Source organism: Ascaphus truei, chromosome 3 (assembly GCF_040206685.1).
Source record: "Ascaphus truei isolate aAscTru1 chromosome 3, aAscTru1.hap1, whole genome shotgun sequence".
Classification (NCBI taxonomy): domain Eukaryota; kingdom Metazoa; phylum Chordata; class Amphibia; order Anura; family Ascaphidae; genus Ascaphus; species Ascaphus truei.
Window position 1 is genome coordinate 27050620 of NC_134485.1, and position 12978 is coordinate 27063597.

The 12978-nt window shown below is 44.3% G+C and overlaps 1 long non-coding RNA gene across 2 annotated transcripts; it reads right to left on the reverse strand.

Annotated features, from left to right (window-relative positions):
• Positions 1–8848: 8848 nt before the first annotated feature.
• LOC142491361 (uncharacterized) lies at positions 8849–12974 on the reverse strand. Of its 2 annotated transcripts, none has more exons than XR_012800375.1 (4): positions 12837–12974; positions 10120–10177; positions 9414–9516; positions 8849–9326 (listed from the first exon to the last, which is right to left on the reverse strand). It is a non-coding gene; the product is annotated as an uncharacterized LOC142491361 (long non-coding RNA). The 2 variants fall into 2 exon arrangements; XR_012800374.1 differs by having other exon boundaries at positions 12009–12974.
• Between the last annotated feature and the right edge of the window lie 4 nt (positions 12975–12978).

Genomic DNA, 12978 nt, shown 5'->3' on the forward strand with positions numbered 1-12978 from the left:
CATGAATGATTTAACTTTTCCTCCTTGCTGCATGTCTCCTAACCTAGAGAGCCCTTTCTCATCCCATTGCTTAAAGATATTTGAGTTGTGAGCTGGTGTAAATTCGGGATTGGCTCCAATGGGTGTTAGGGGTGAGGGAATGGAGGAGATTTGCCTGTGTTTGCAGTTTTTATCCCAGATGTCTAGAGAGTGCAGTAAGACTGGGTGGGCTCTATAGGCTGTTTGTCTGTTCCCCTTTTTTACCCATAGAAGAGACGCTAACTCCTTTGTCCCTGCTTCCACTCTCTCTATATCCACCCACGGCTTTTTTCCTGGGGCTGCGGACCAATAGATTAGCGGACTTAGTCTAGCCACTTCATAGTACTTTGTTAAGTCTGGTTGGCCCAGGCCTCCTCTTGCCTGGGAGAGAGCCATCAGTTTCTTCTTTATCCTAGGTTTTCTGCCGTTCCATATAAATTTGGTTATCTCTTTTTCCAAATCTCTTATTACATAGGCTGGAACCGTAACGGGGAGCACTTGGAATAGATAAAGTATTCTAGGTAGTAGGTTCATTTTCACTGATATTATTTTACCCGTCCACGATATCTGGTATCTTGACCAAGATCAAAAACCATTTTTAACATGGTTCCCTATAGGTATATAGGTATATATATATATATATATAGTTATATAGGTATATATATATATATATAGTTATATAGGTATATATATATATATATATCTCCAATAGCTGTGTCCAAAAATAGTCCAAAAGGGTCTAAAGGGAGGAAGTGGCACTGGTAAATACCAAGATACTTGATTGCATAGCAATTGATTGTAAACGTAGCAGCAATAGGAATGGATAGGTGGAGATGAATAGCAGTGTGGAGTGCTACAGATTGCAACTTATTGATGGATCCACGGGATGAAAGCAGAGGAGGGTATGGGAACGATCTCACCAGGCAAGTGTATCCGCGATGAACCCCACGAGGTCAGCTGTGCCGGCAAATGCACATAAAGATGGTAACGCTGATCCGGGCTAGCACTAGAGATGCCGTCCTGTCTCCTCAATACCCCCCTCGCACGACAGCCAATTTCCGCCAAGAGGATATGTGGCAGCAGATAGAAATAGCTGTTTGAAAAGCCAAGTGCAGCCGCACGAGCTGCAAATCCCACTGATAATCTCTGATGTAGATAAAGCCAGTGCTCGCCACTCTCCACTGTCCAAACTCCAGACTCCTAACGTTGCTCAGCCCACCTCCCACACCAGCTGGTGGACAGTGACATAACCTACGCGTTTCGTCAGCTGGAACGCCGACTTCTTCAAGGGTGTGACATAGGGAGTAATTGATGAGCTTATATAGGATAAATATGAACCTGATAGGTTAACTGAGTAGAGATATAAATATCTTTAACCCTGTAACTTTAAAAGAACATACTCATAGAAATAAACACAGTAATTGGAAAAATATAAAAAAAAATATATATATGTAATAATATAACAATATGCAAAACAGTGACCAATTGATATCAACATATGAATATAATATAACTCAAATAAATTATTATATTAGAAAATGAATATATATAAATCTCAAAAAGTATAAATCAACAAATTGCCAGAGGAAAGTGTTGCAAACATCTTACACTACTGGGGAGGTGGGCTAAAGCCTGCTATAGACAAAGGATGCTTTAACACTCATTAAAAATGGCATTGAGATGAATAATAATAATACTGCATTATCTAATGTTACAGAACTGATTTATTTAAAAAATTAATAAACAGACGACGTCACAGGTTTTGCCGCTGTAACAATGTTTAATAAGTCACTTTAAACAGAGAGCGTTGTATGTTTTCATACAGTAACTACACGAGGTACTTATATATACAGAAGTGTAACAAAACACAAAACCCAAGCAAGCTCTTTTTGGGAACCCCTGAGCCCCACAAAATATATATATATATATATATATGTATATGTGTCAAAAAGTAGTGCTATTGAGCGTGGCATACAGTATGTATACAACAGACGACAGAGAAGCCCAATGCTACATCCAATATGACAAAAATACACCGTAAAATACTTATATATTCTCTTGAAAAAGGGTCATTTAGTTTAACCCTTTGGCCAAAGCGTTGTAAGCTTGCGAGCCACACACAACAAGGCAGACACCTGTTCGCAAGTCCTAACACTACCAGATAAAATACTAATATACCTCTATTAGGATCGGGGTTGCCACCTCTCCGGGTTTCACCCGGAGACTTCGGGTTTGGCATCCCTTTCTCCGGGCTATGGGTTTGTCCCTGAAATCTCCGGGTGGGCGGGTGGTCTGGACGGCAGTGAGCAGTGGTGCGCTCACGTCAATGACAAGAGCCGGGCGGCAGAGGATTGGATGGCTGTGGTGGAGCGTGCTGCGTGCGCGCGCACACGAGCGCTCCCAAGTACCCCCAATTCGTAAGTAAAATCCTCCTTGACTTTGTTTATCTCCACTGCAGCCAGCTACAGGTCCCTCACCTGTTCCTGTCCTCCATTGCGATGCCACACTGCTCACCGAGTGTCACACTCACTCTGTCCTCTCTGGCTGTCTACCCCTGCTTCAAGTCTGTTTATTTATTACTAAGGTGCACTGGGATATATATATAATATATATATATATATATATATGTGTGTATATATATATGTGCTGCTCTTATTTGCTATAACTGAGACCTGGCTCACTCAGTCTGACTCTGCTCTGGAAGCTGCCCTCTCCTATGGTGGCCTTTCCTTCTCCCACACTCCGCGCACTGATGGCAGGGGTGGAGGCGTGGGGCTCCTGCTCTCCTCTATTTGCCGTTACCGAACCCTTCCTATTCCTCCATCTCTTGCTTTTCCCTCCTTTGAGGCTCACTGTCCAGATTTTCTCTCCTCTCTCTGTCCATGTGGCAGTCATATATCGCCCACCTACCTCTACTCATCCCCCTTCTGCCTTTCTCTCTCACTTTGAATCCTGGCTCTCTTTCTCCCTCTCCTCAGACTCCTCTGTTCTTCTCCTTGGGGACTTCAATTGCCACATTGATGACCCCTCTCTCCTTGGGCTTCCCGCTTTCTCTCTCTAATCTCTTCTTTTGGCCTTCAACAGTGGACTGCAGCCAGCACCCACAAGGATGGCCACTACTTAGACCTGGTTTTCACTAAAAACTTCTCTCTCTCCGATTTCTTCATTTCCCCTTTTCCTCTCTCTGACCATCACCTCATCTCATTCTCTCTATCTCGCTTCTCCCCTTCTCCACCTCCATCTACCCCCCGGTTCTGCAGAAACCTGCGCTCTATTCACTTACCTGACTTTGAGTCCACTTTACGCTCCTCCCTCTCCTCTCTCAGCTCTGCTATAGACCCTGACAACCTGGTCAGAAACTACAACTCTGCCTTGTCCTCCTCTCTTGATCTACATGCCCCGCTTTCTCTCTGCCGCCCTCGCCCTTCTAACCCTAGACCCTGGCTAAATTCCCACACGCGCATGCTGCGTTCCTCCACTCGTTCCTCTGAACGCCTCTAGAGGAAATCTCATACTCTCGCAGACTTCCTTCACTACAAATTTATGCTATCCTGCTTCAACTCTGCCCTCTTGGAAGCTAAACAAGCCTACTTTTCTTCACTAATCAACATGCACAAGTCTAACCCACGCCGACTGTTCTCTGTCTTTGATAATCTACTCAAACCACCCTCAGCTGCCTCTCCTTCCTCCATCTCCGCTCAGGACTTTGCTATTTTAAGGAAAAGGTGGAATCCATACGTCAGAACATCCCCTATGCCTCTTCCTCCCATCCTACACCTCTTCCTAACTCTCCTCCTGCCTTCCTTGACTCTTTTACCACTGTCTCAGAGGAGGATGTGTCGCTGTTGATCGCCTCTTCTCCCTCTACCACTTGCCCTCTTGACCCCATTCCCTCCCATCTCCTAAAACCTCTTGGTCCTACTATAATCCCTACGCTCACACATTTTTAACTCCTCCCTCTGCTCTGGAACCTTTCCATCCTCCTTCAAACATGCAACAGTCATACCATTACTCAAAAACAGCAAGCTTGACCCTATCTGTCTTTCTAACTATCGACCTGTCTCCCTCCTGCCTTTTGCCTCTAAACTCCTTGAACGTCTTGTATTCTCTCGCTTGCTCCATTTTCTCAACACCTATTCTCTCCTAGACCCTCTACAATCTGGCTTCCACACTGCTCACTCCACGCAAACAGCCCTCACTAAAATAACTGACGACCTCCATGCTGCCAAAGACAGAGGTCATTACACTCTGCTCATATTACTCGACCTCTCTGCAGCATTTGACACCGTGGACCACCCTCTTCTTCACATTCTCCATACTCTTGGTATTCGGAACAAAGCTCTATATCCTGGATCTCATCCTACCTCTCCCATCGTACTTTCAGTGTCTCTTCTGCGAACACCTCCTCCTCCTCTATTGATCTCTCTGTTGGTACCCCAGGGCTCGGTCCTGGGACCTCTTATCTTTTCTCTGTATACACTCTCTCTAGGTGACCTAATAACATATTTTGGGTTTAATTATCACCTCTATGCTGACGACACACAAATATACTTTAACACCTGCTGTACAAACCAGTGTTTCTGAATGTCTCTCTGCTATATCATCCTGGATGGCCCTCCGCCGCCTTAAACTCAACATGGCTAAAACAGAGCTCCTCATACTTCCTCCCAAACCTGGCCCTACTACCTCCTTCCACATTACTGTTGGAACTACGATAATTCACCCAGTAGCCCAAGCACGCTGCCTAGGGGTCACACTCGACTCCTCTCTCACATTCGCCCCTTACATTCAAAACATTTCTAAAACCTGTCGCTTTTTCCTCCGCAATATAACAAAGATACAACCTTTCCTCTGTTGCTCGACTGCTAAAACTCTGACTCAGGCCCTCATTCTCTCCCGTCTTGATTACTGTAACCTCCTGCTGTCCGGCCTTCCTGCCTCTCACCTGTCTCCCCTACAATCTATCCTAAATGCTGCTGCCAGAATCACTCTACTCTTTCCTAGATCTCTCTCAGCATCTCCCTCCTGAAATCCCTCTCCTGGTTTCCGATCAAATCCCGCATCTCACACTCCATTCTTCTCCTCACTTTTAAAGCTTTACACTCTTCTGACACACTTGCTTAAAGAAGCATATGAATAGCACTGTGGATATTCTGAACACATGATACATAAAGCTTGGGCCCCTGCAGACGCACTTACCAGAAGTCCCTCCTACTGTATGTTCTCCCTACCTACCAATTAGACTGTAAGCTCCTCGGAGCAGGGACTCATTTTCCTTAATGTTACTTTTATGTCTGAAGCACTTATTCCCATGATCTGTTATTTATATTATCTGTTATTTATTTGATTACCACATGTATTACTACTGTGAAGCGCTATGTACATTAATGGTGCTATATAAATAAAGACATACAATACAATATGTGTGTGTATATATATATATATATATATATATATATATATATATATATATATATATATACACACACACAGTGTTCGACAAATCACCCAAAAATCTACTCACCGACCCAAAAAATCTACTCGCCCCCTAGCCCCGCCTCATTGCAAATTTAATAAATTCTTAGTAAGAACTAATAAGATTAGTTTGACATAAGTTTATTTTTTGTATAACATTTTTACTTTACTACAATTACTCCTTGTTGCATAGTAACATAGTACACGAGATTAGAAAATTACATGCATACATAAAGTTTAACCACTGACAAATTTACTCTACATACCTTGTCCTACTTACAGTATATTGATCCAGAGGAAGGAAAACAAAAATACCCTGTGACACATTGTCATCTCAATGGGGAAAAAATACTTCCTGACTCCAAGAATTGGCAGTCGGTATGTCTCCCTGGATCAACATCCTTCCTATGTTTAAGTAACAATAGTATGAATAAACTAACTTTTTCTGCTCAAAAACATTCGTCTGAAGTATTTGATTTTTACAGAAACAGAAAGAAGTGGAATTATTTTTGTACAGTCAACGTAAATTAAGTTGCGCTACTTGCATGGCCCATCACATGACGCATTTTGCTTGAAAAATACCAGTTATCAATGGCACAGTCTGGTTGGAACAAATCAATTGGTGGTCCATTAATTGATATTGTCAAGAGATCATATAAACTTGAAGTCTGTAGTTTGGACATTTTTTGGGATTTAATTGAATTCATGACGCTGAAACCCCTTTCGCATGATGCTGTTGATGTGGGAAGGACTGCAATAATAGAAAGCAACTTAACGAATAACGGAAACCTGTCTTTGTGGAATTGTGTTGATTTCAGAATATCCTCTAGCTTCAAATGCTTACATAAAACTTTAATTTCATACCATTCAGAAATAATAGCTTCTGTAACATTTGCTAGAGGATCTTCAGATATCAAATGATGAAAGTGACTAGTGAGCAGCTTCATCTCAGAATCACCATAATGTATTAGATCACTGCCAGACGGCCACGAAACCGTATCAAAAATGGAACAGGCACTATATACTTCGCAGCGATTGTCCAAAAATCTTTCATTTAAACATTTTATGCCTGCTTTAATTAATGCATTTCTGTCTTGCTCATACTCCAATTTTCCCTGCGGTAGGTCAGACAATTCAACTTCTTGAAATTTTCCAGACATAGATGTATTGTCTAGAAATGTTTTCTCTACCTCACCAACCGTATGTTCCAATTTCTCCAGTGAAAACAATGCTTGCTCTACATGCAATTTAACATTGCTCAGTAGCAGACTCTCTCGCTGGAAAATTAGGGACAACTTTTTAAAAATTGGAAGAAAATCAAGTAAGAAATGTACGGTTACTAAGAACCTACATTTTTGAAGCATCTTCAGAAATCCCTTGCACTGGTTGGATTCCACTGTATTTCCAGATTGTACAATAGATTCCATATGAACAACACATGACTTCCAATCAGCAACAAGAGATTTGAGAGCTCCAATTTTGCTTGCGACCCATCGAATTTGATTAATATGTTTGACTTTAAAAATTGTAGCAGACAAAGATGTAGCAACTTTTTCAAGTTCATTTTGCCTTTTGGGCGAACTTCCATAAAATTTAAAAAGCCCAATCAGAACATCGTCTACTTTGGAAATGTAAGTAGCATCTTTCACAGATTTCAGCACACATAACTGTAGTTTATGAGCTACACGGTGCACAGAAATCAAATGTTTCACATCACGTTTCACTTTTGCTGCAAGTCCATTAACACTGCCTAACATGCTTGCAGCTCCATCTGTCCCTAAGCCTACCAACTGCTCACCGTTTCGCCAGTGAAGACCATATTTAAGTAACTCCTCTTGAAGTGCATCGAAATATCCTTGGCCAGTACCAATTTGTAATGGAACTATGCTTAAAAATGTTTCCTTAATGCAGCCGTCCTTACAATATTTCATATACATTATAAGTTGTTCTGTTGTTGATTTGTCAGTGGAACCAGCCAGTAATACACTGAAGAACGAACTACTTTTAACTTCAGCGACAATGTCATTTCTTATTTTTTCGGCAATAAATTTGACAAATTCTGCACACCGCTTATCGTTACTATATTGTTTGAGAACATGAACGCCAAGCTTGCGTGTATAATTTAACAGATCTTTTATGTCGCTGAATGGTTTATTGGTTTTAGCTATATAATAAGCAGAATTGAAAACAACACACATTTGTTGAAACATTTCCCTTTCCATCTTTTTTACACATAGCCTCGTTGGTGTGCTTTCTGGATTTTTTTGTGCAGTCCAAATTTTGGCAAACTTGATATGTAGAGCAGACTTTCCATGATATTTGAAACTTTCTACTTTAAATGGTGCATTGAAAATTTGTCGTATGTGTGTAGGCGGAGTAACGTCAGTCTTATGAGCAACATTCGAACAGATAATACATGATGCAACATCTGATTCCTTGTTATATTCTAACCATGTGAAATCTTTGAGCCAACTGTCTTGAAAATTTCTTCTTTTATGGATTAAAGTACTGAAGAAAATCCAGCACACCCTAATAATAGATACAAAGTCACTGGTATATAACCAATTTGAAAATTTAATCAGTGCACAAATAAGTCAAACAACTGACTACGCCACACTAGGCAAACAGACAACATATAAGTAGGGCCATATATAGGATGTACAGGAGGATAAGGGATAAAGGAAAAGTAGGATGGGGCAACAAAGGGAAAGTGAGGTGAATGGTGGAAGGGGAACAAAGAAAACAAAAAAAGTGGGTCACAACGGGGGAATATAGGGGGGCAACGTTTCGGGACTTGTCCCTTCGTCAGGCCCGTTCCCCTCAGTCCCAAGGGGACAAGAGGGTACTTCCCTCACCCCAAACCCACAACAACAGAACTGACCCCAAGTAAAAACAATAGAAGACCCTCCACAAATTCTAAATAATATTCTGATTAGATACACATACAATATCCCTAAACTAATTGGCAAAATAAGTCCACAGTTTAACTTTCAAATAGATATATTCAGGGACAAACTACATGCAAACAGCTACAATGTATTAGTGAACTAGCAACAACACTTTTGTATGGATATATTCAGGGACAAAAATACATGCAAACAGCTACTATGTATTAGTAAACCAGCAACAACTGAGAACATCAGAGAGCAGCAAAGAGAGGAGGCAAATCAGGAGTAATGCAAACCAGACAGTCCTTAGTTAATAGGGCACACAGACCACGAGCCAGCTCCTCACTCTAGAGGGTGTTTCCCCCGTTGTGACCCACTTTTTTTGTTTTCTTTGTTCCCCTTCCACCATTCACCTCACTTTCCCTTTGTTGCCCCATCCTAATTTTCCTTTATCCCTTATCCTCCTGTACATCCTATATATGGCCCTACTTATATGTTGTCTGTTTGCCTAGTGTGGCGTAGTCAGTTGTTTGACTTATTTGTGCACTGATTAAATTTTCAAATTGGTTATATACCAGTGACTTTGTATCTATTATTAGGGTGTGCTGGATTTTCTTCAGTACTTTATTGTGTTTGAGAGGGATTGGGCCCTCTCTAGTCCGTGGCACCCCGCTTTGTGTATATTTATCTACTTTGTGTGAGTGCTGTCTATTACATTGGCTATACTTCTTTTATGGATTAACTTTGTTGCTATCGGACTGGCTTGATCTGGAGGAGTATCTTCTACAGTCTCTGTTTGGTTAACACGCTGTGATGGTCCCTGGTTTTTATCTCCAAAAAACATGTGGAGTGAAGTTTGTCTTGTCTTGTTGCTCATCTTTGCAGATGTTGGTTCCAGGCCGACAGTGGCTGCTGGAAGGCAGATGGGTGCGACCAGGCTGATACCTAAAATGTAAAAAAAGATCTTTCAATTAGTAAAGATGGAATGATTGTCAAACAGTGGGAAGTCAGTATACTGTATGCAACACTTACTTGAAGCCAAAATCAGTGCAGGCAGAGGGTGGGCGTTGGAAGGCAGATGGGTGCTGGAAGGCAGATGGTGGGTCCAGGCTGATGGGTGCGACCAGGCTGATACCTAAAATGTGGATCAGAACACAGCAAGTTTTTGCCTCCTCCCCCCTCCAGAGTACAGTACTTGATCGGCATGTAACAGCACGGACTGTGAAGCTTGTTAACATGCAATATAAATGACAGTACGCTCTCAAAATACACCCCACTCCTCCACCCAGAAATAAAGAAATCACAACACTTAGTGAAGACATTTTAAATCTTTATAGCAAAGTCGTGTGGGTGATCAGATGATACGGCGCAGTGGGTGAAGTCTCCCACCCCCCTCCACACAGAATATTCACAGTATGGTCACGTGATAAATTGTCTCTACAAGCGCTGAGCTTCGGTGAGTGTCGCACAAGCATAGCCGTCATTATTTGCTTTCATTACATTGAACGCGCATAGCACGCTCAGCGGCACCGTTCCCGCAGCGTTAAGATCAGGGAGGGGTGGTGGGTGTGTGAGCTGCTCCACAGTGAAGATAATTCTTGAATAATGGGAAACTACCGTGCTTCTTCATATTAACCAAATGCAGACAGGTTTGCGAATATAAGTGATTGTTAACAATCCCAAGACAAAATGAAAGTATAACTGTCAGCAAATACACACGAGTGCAGACGTTCCCTACCTGTCTCCTGAGTTAGGGGGGATTCCGAGGTCTCCTGTTAGAAGCTTTCTAGTCTGATCTGGAACAAAGCAAGTTAGAAATTATTTCAAAACCTCAATACATTATTATGTGTAGACCGCTGACTACTTGTTTGACTGGGTGACTGACTGGGTGGGTGACTGACTGGGTGGGTGAGTGGGTGGGTGAGTGACTGAATGGGTGGGTGAGTGACTGGGTGACTGACTGACTGGGTGTAGAATGGGACAAATACATTAGGAATAACTGTAGACAGCATAAAAGACTTGTTACAATCAACCAAACAATGTTTTATTTAACAGATTATCCAGCCGGGAGCACCTCCGTTGGCACCTCCCTCGCGGGTCGTCCCCCCCCCTCTGCTACCTTATCCGGCGATGGATGGAAGCCCCGCGCACCGCAAACCCCCCCCCTCTCTCCAAACCAAGGGGGAACGGGGCTGGGGTGCTGATGGGGTGGGGGGGTTGATGGGGTGGTGATGACACTTCTGGTATCCTACACACACACACGGGACAGGGGGAAGAAGAGAGGAAAGGTCGCGCCACCGAGCACCACCACTGCCCCGCTCGCCCCCCCGCGGCCATCTTCCGCCCAGCGCGGGCAGCCACGGGACCGTGGGGAAGCGGAGACAAAGGGGGTAAGGGGGAACACCCCCACTACCATCTCCCGCGCGGGTATCGGGGGGAAGCGGGGAGTAAGGGGGAACACCTTGGCTTGCAGGAGGCAGGGAAGGAGCAGAGGGGCCGCAGGATGGAGGATTAGAGAGTACTTACTCTCCAACAGATCTCCGGCCAGAAAGAATGGCCGCTAGTTGGGGGCGGGCTCATATAGAGCCTGGCCGCGCGCCCACATAATGTCATGACGTCATGCGGTGCCACGTTGTCATGGCAACTTGACGCCGCGGGACGTTGCATAGCGTCCCGTTGTCATGGCAACAGTGTCATTTTTTTTGAAAAAAATCTCCGGGTTGGCCGTCAGTTGAAGGTGGCAACCCTAATTAGAATTAAAATTCTCATTTACCTCTATTAGGAGGGAGAAAGACCACATTGGATCTATATCCAGCAGAATGGAAGGACCCACTAACTTGGGAAGTGGGGAGGGGCTTAACACCTGAGAAGGAGGAGCCACCAACCTCCAACAGCAGAGAATGGGTTAACAAAACACAAAACCCCAGCAAGCTCTTTTTGGGAACCCCTGAGCCCCCACAAAATATATCTATGTATATAAGTGTCAAAAAGGAGAGCTATTGAGTGTGGCAAATGTACACAACAAGCGACAGGAGGTGGTTGGTGGCTGCTCCTTCCCAGGTTTTAAGCCCGCCCCTACCCAAGTTAGTAGGTCCTTTCCTTTCATTCTACCGGATATAGATCCAATGTAGATCCTTCTCCCTCCTAATAGAGGTAAAGGAGAATGTTAATCCTAATAGAGGTATATTAGTATGTAGCCCTCTTTCCTACGCTCTAGAGAGACTACGGGTACTGCTCCAGGAGAGCCTGGGGTAACAGTTATCTTATTGGCAGCGCCTCCACTTACCCAGGATCCCTATCACGTAAGATTCCCCTGGGTAAGAACAATAGAAACACACATATGATTTGAACTGTTTACTGTAAAGTACGGATAAACCCTTATTGCATAATCATGGCAAGAACACATATAACACATCAACTAACTTATACTATAACACTAGTGGCTCGGCCACTCTCATAAGGAGAAATGTCACTGTCCCGTCACCGCGTGCCCCCACACCGTGTCCATGCAACTGTAATATGTATTTAGGCTCAGTCCTTTGGCCACTCCACTTAGTGTCCCCAAAGAGTGTTCCTTAAGGCGGGATCAGCGCCTGTTGACCGGTGTTGGTGCACTTTAGTAAATACCTTCCGGTCACTGCGGTGACCGGTACAACTTCGAAAAGGATCCGCCGATCCAGCGCAGTCTCTCCGCTTTCACGATGCACAGCAGCCTGGTCGCAGACGACTGGCACCAACCTCGGCTCCACACACCTTGTCCCTATCTGCTATACAGTAAGGGCTGCTGTAGCCATCGCTACAGGGCGTCCCTGCAGCACCACAACCTACTGTGACTCAGGGAATATCCTGGGGCCTACGGGGAAGATCTAACCTATGCAGGTGGGTCACTGACCCCGTGCACCCACACTACCTCTTCCCTAGCTCCTCCGGTGCCCTCTGGCTAGCGTGGTCTCTCCCCCACGCTTCCCTTTCCTGCCTCCCGCAAATCCAGCCTTCCTATTCGCTCCCTGGTGTCTGGTGACGGCGCTAAGGCTCCTGGGAGTTGTAGTTACTGGCTGAGCCTTTTACGTATTGGCCAGCCGTTCGCGCGCTTGCACTGCGCATGCACGACCTCCCGCTGCTCTAACAGTGCCCCCAACTATTGCGCAACAACATGGCGGCGCCCTCTGCCGTCGGGCCGCCGCGGGAACCTCCCAACACTCTTTGAATACACGCTGCAGCGCAGGGAAGCAAACTAGACATCCCTACAAGTATTTTATCTGGTAGCGTTAGGACGTGCGAACGGGTGTCTGCCTTGTTGTGTGTGGCTCACAGGCTTACAATGCTTTGGCCAAAGGGTTAAACTAAATGACCCTATTTCAAGAGAATATATAAGTATTTGACTGTGTATTTCTGTCATGTTGGATGTAGCATTGGGGCTTCTCTGTCGTCTGTTGTATATAAAAAAAAGTGTACCTGCGCCAGAAGGCAATGAAGAGGGATTGTGTCACTGCCTGGTATTGGTGCGCGCGTGACACAGCCACAGAACCTTACAAAATGTCATGCAAAGGAAGCCGCACGCGAGGGGTTTAAAGGCGCGAAAACCTGCGCAGGCGGC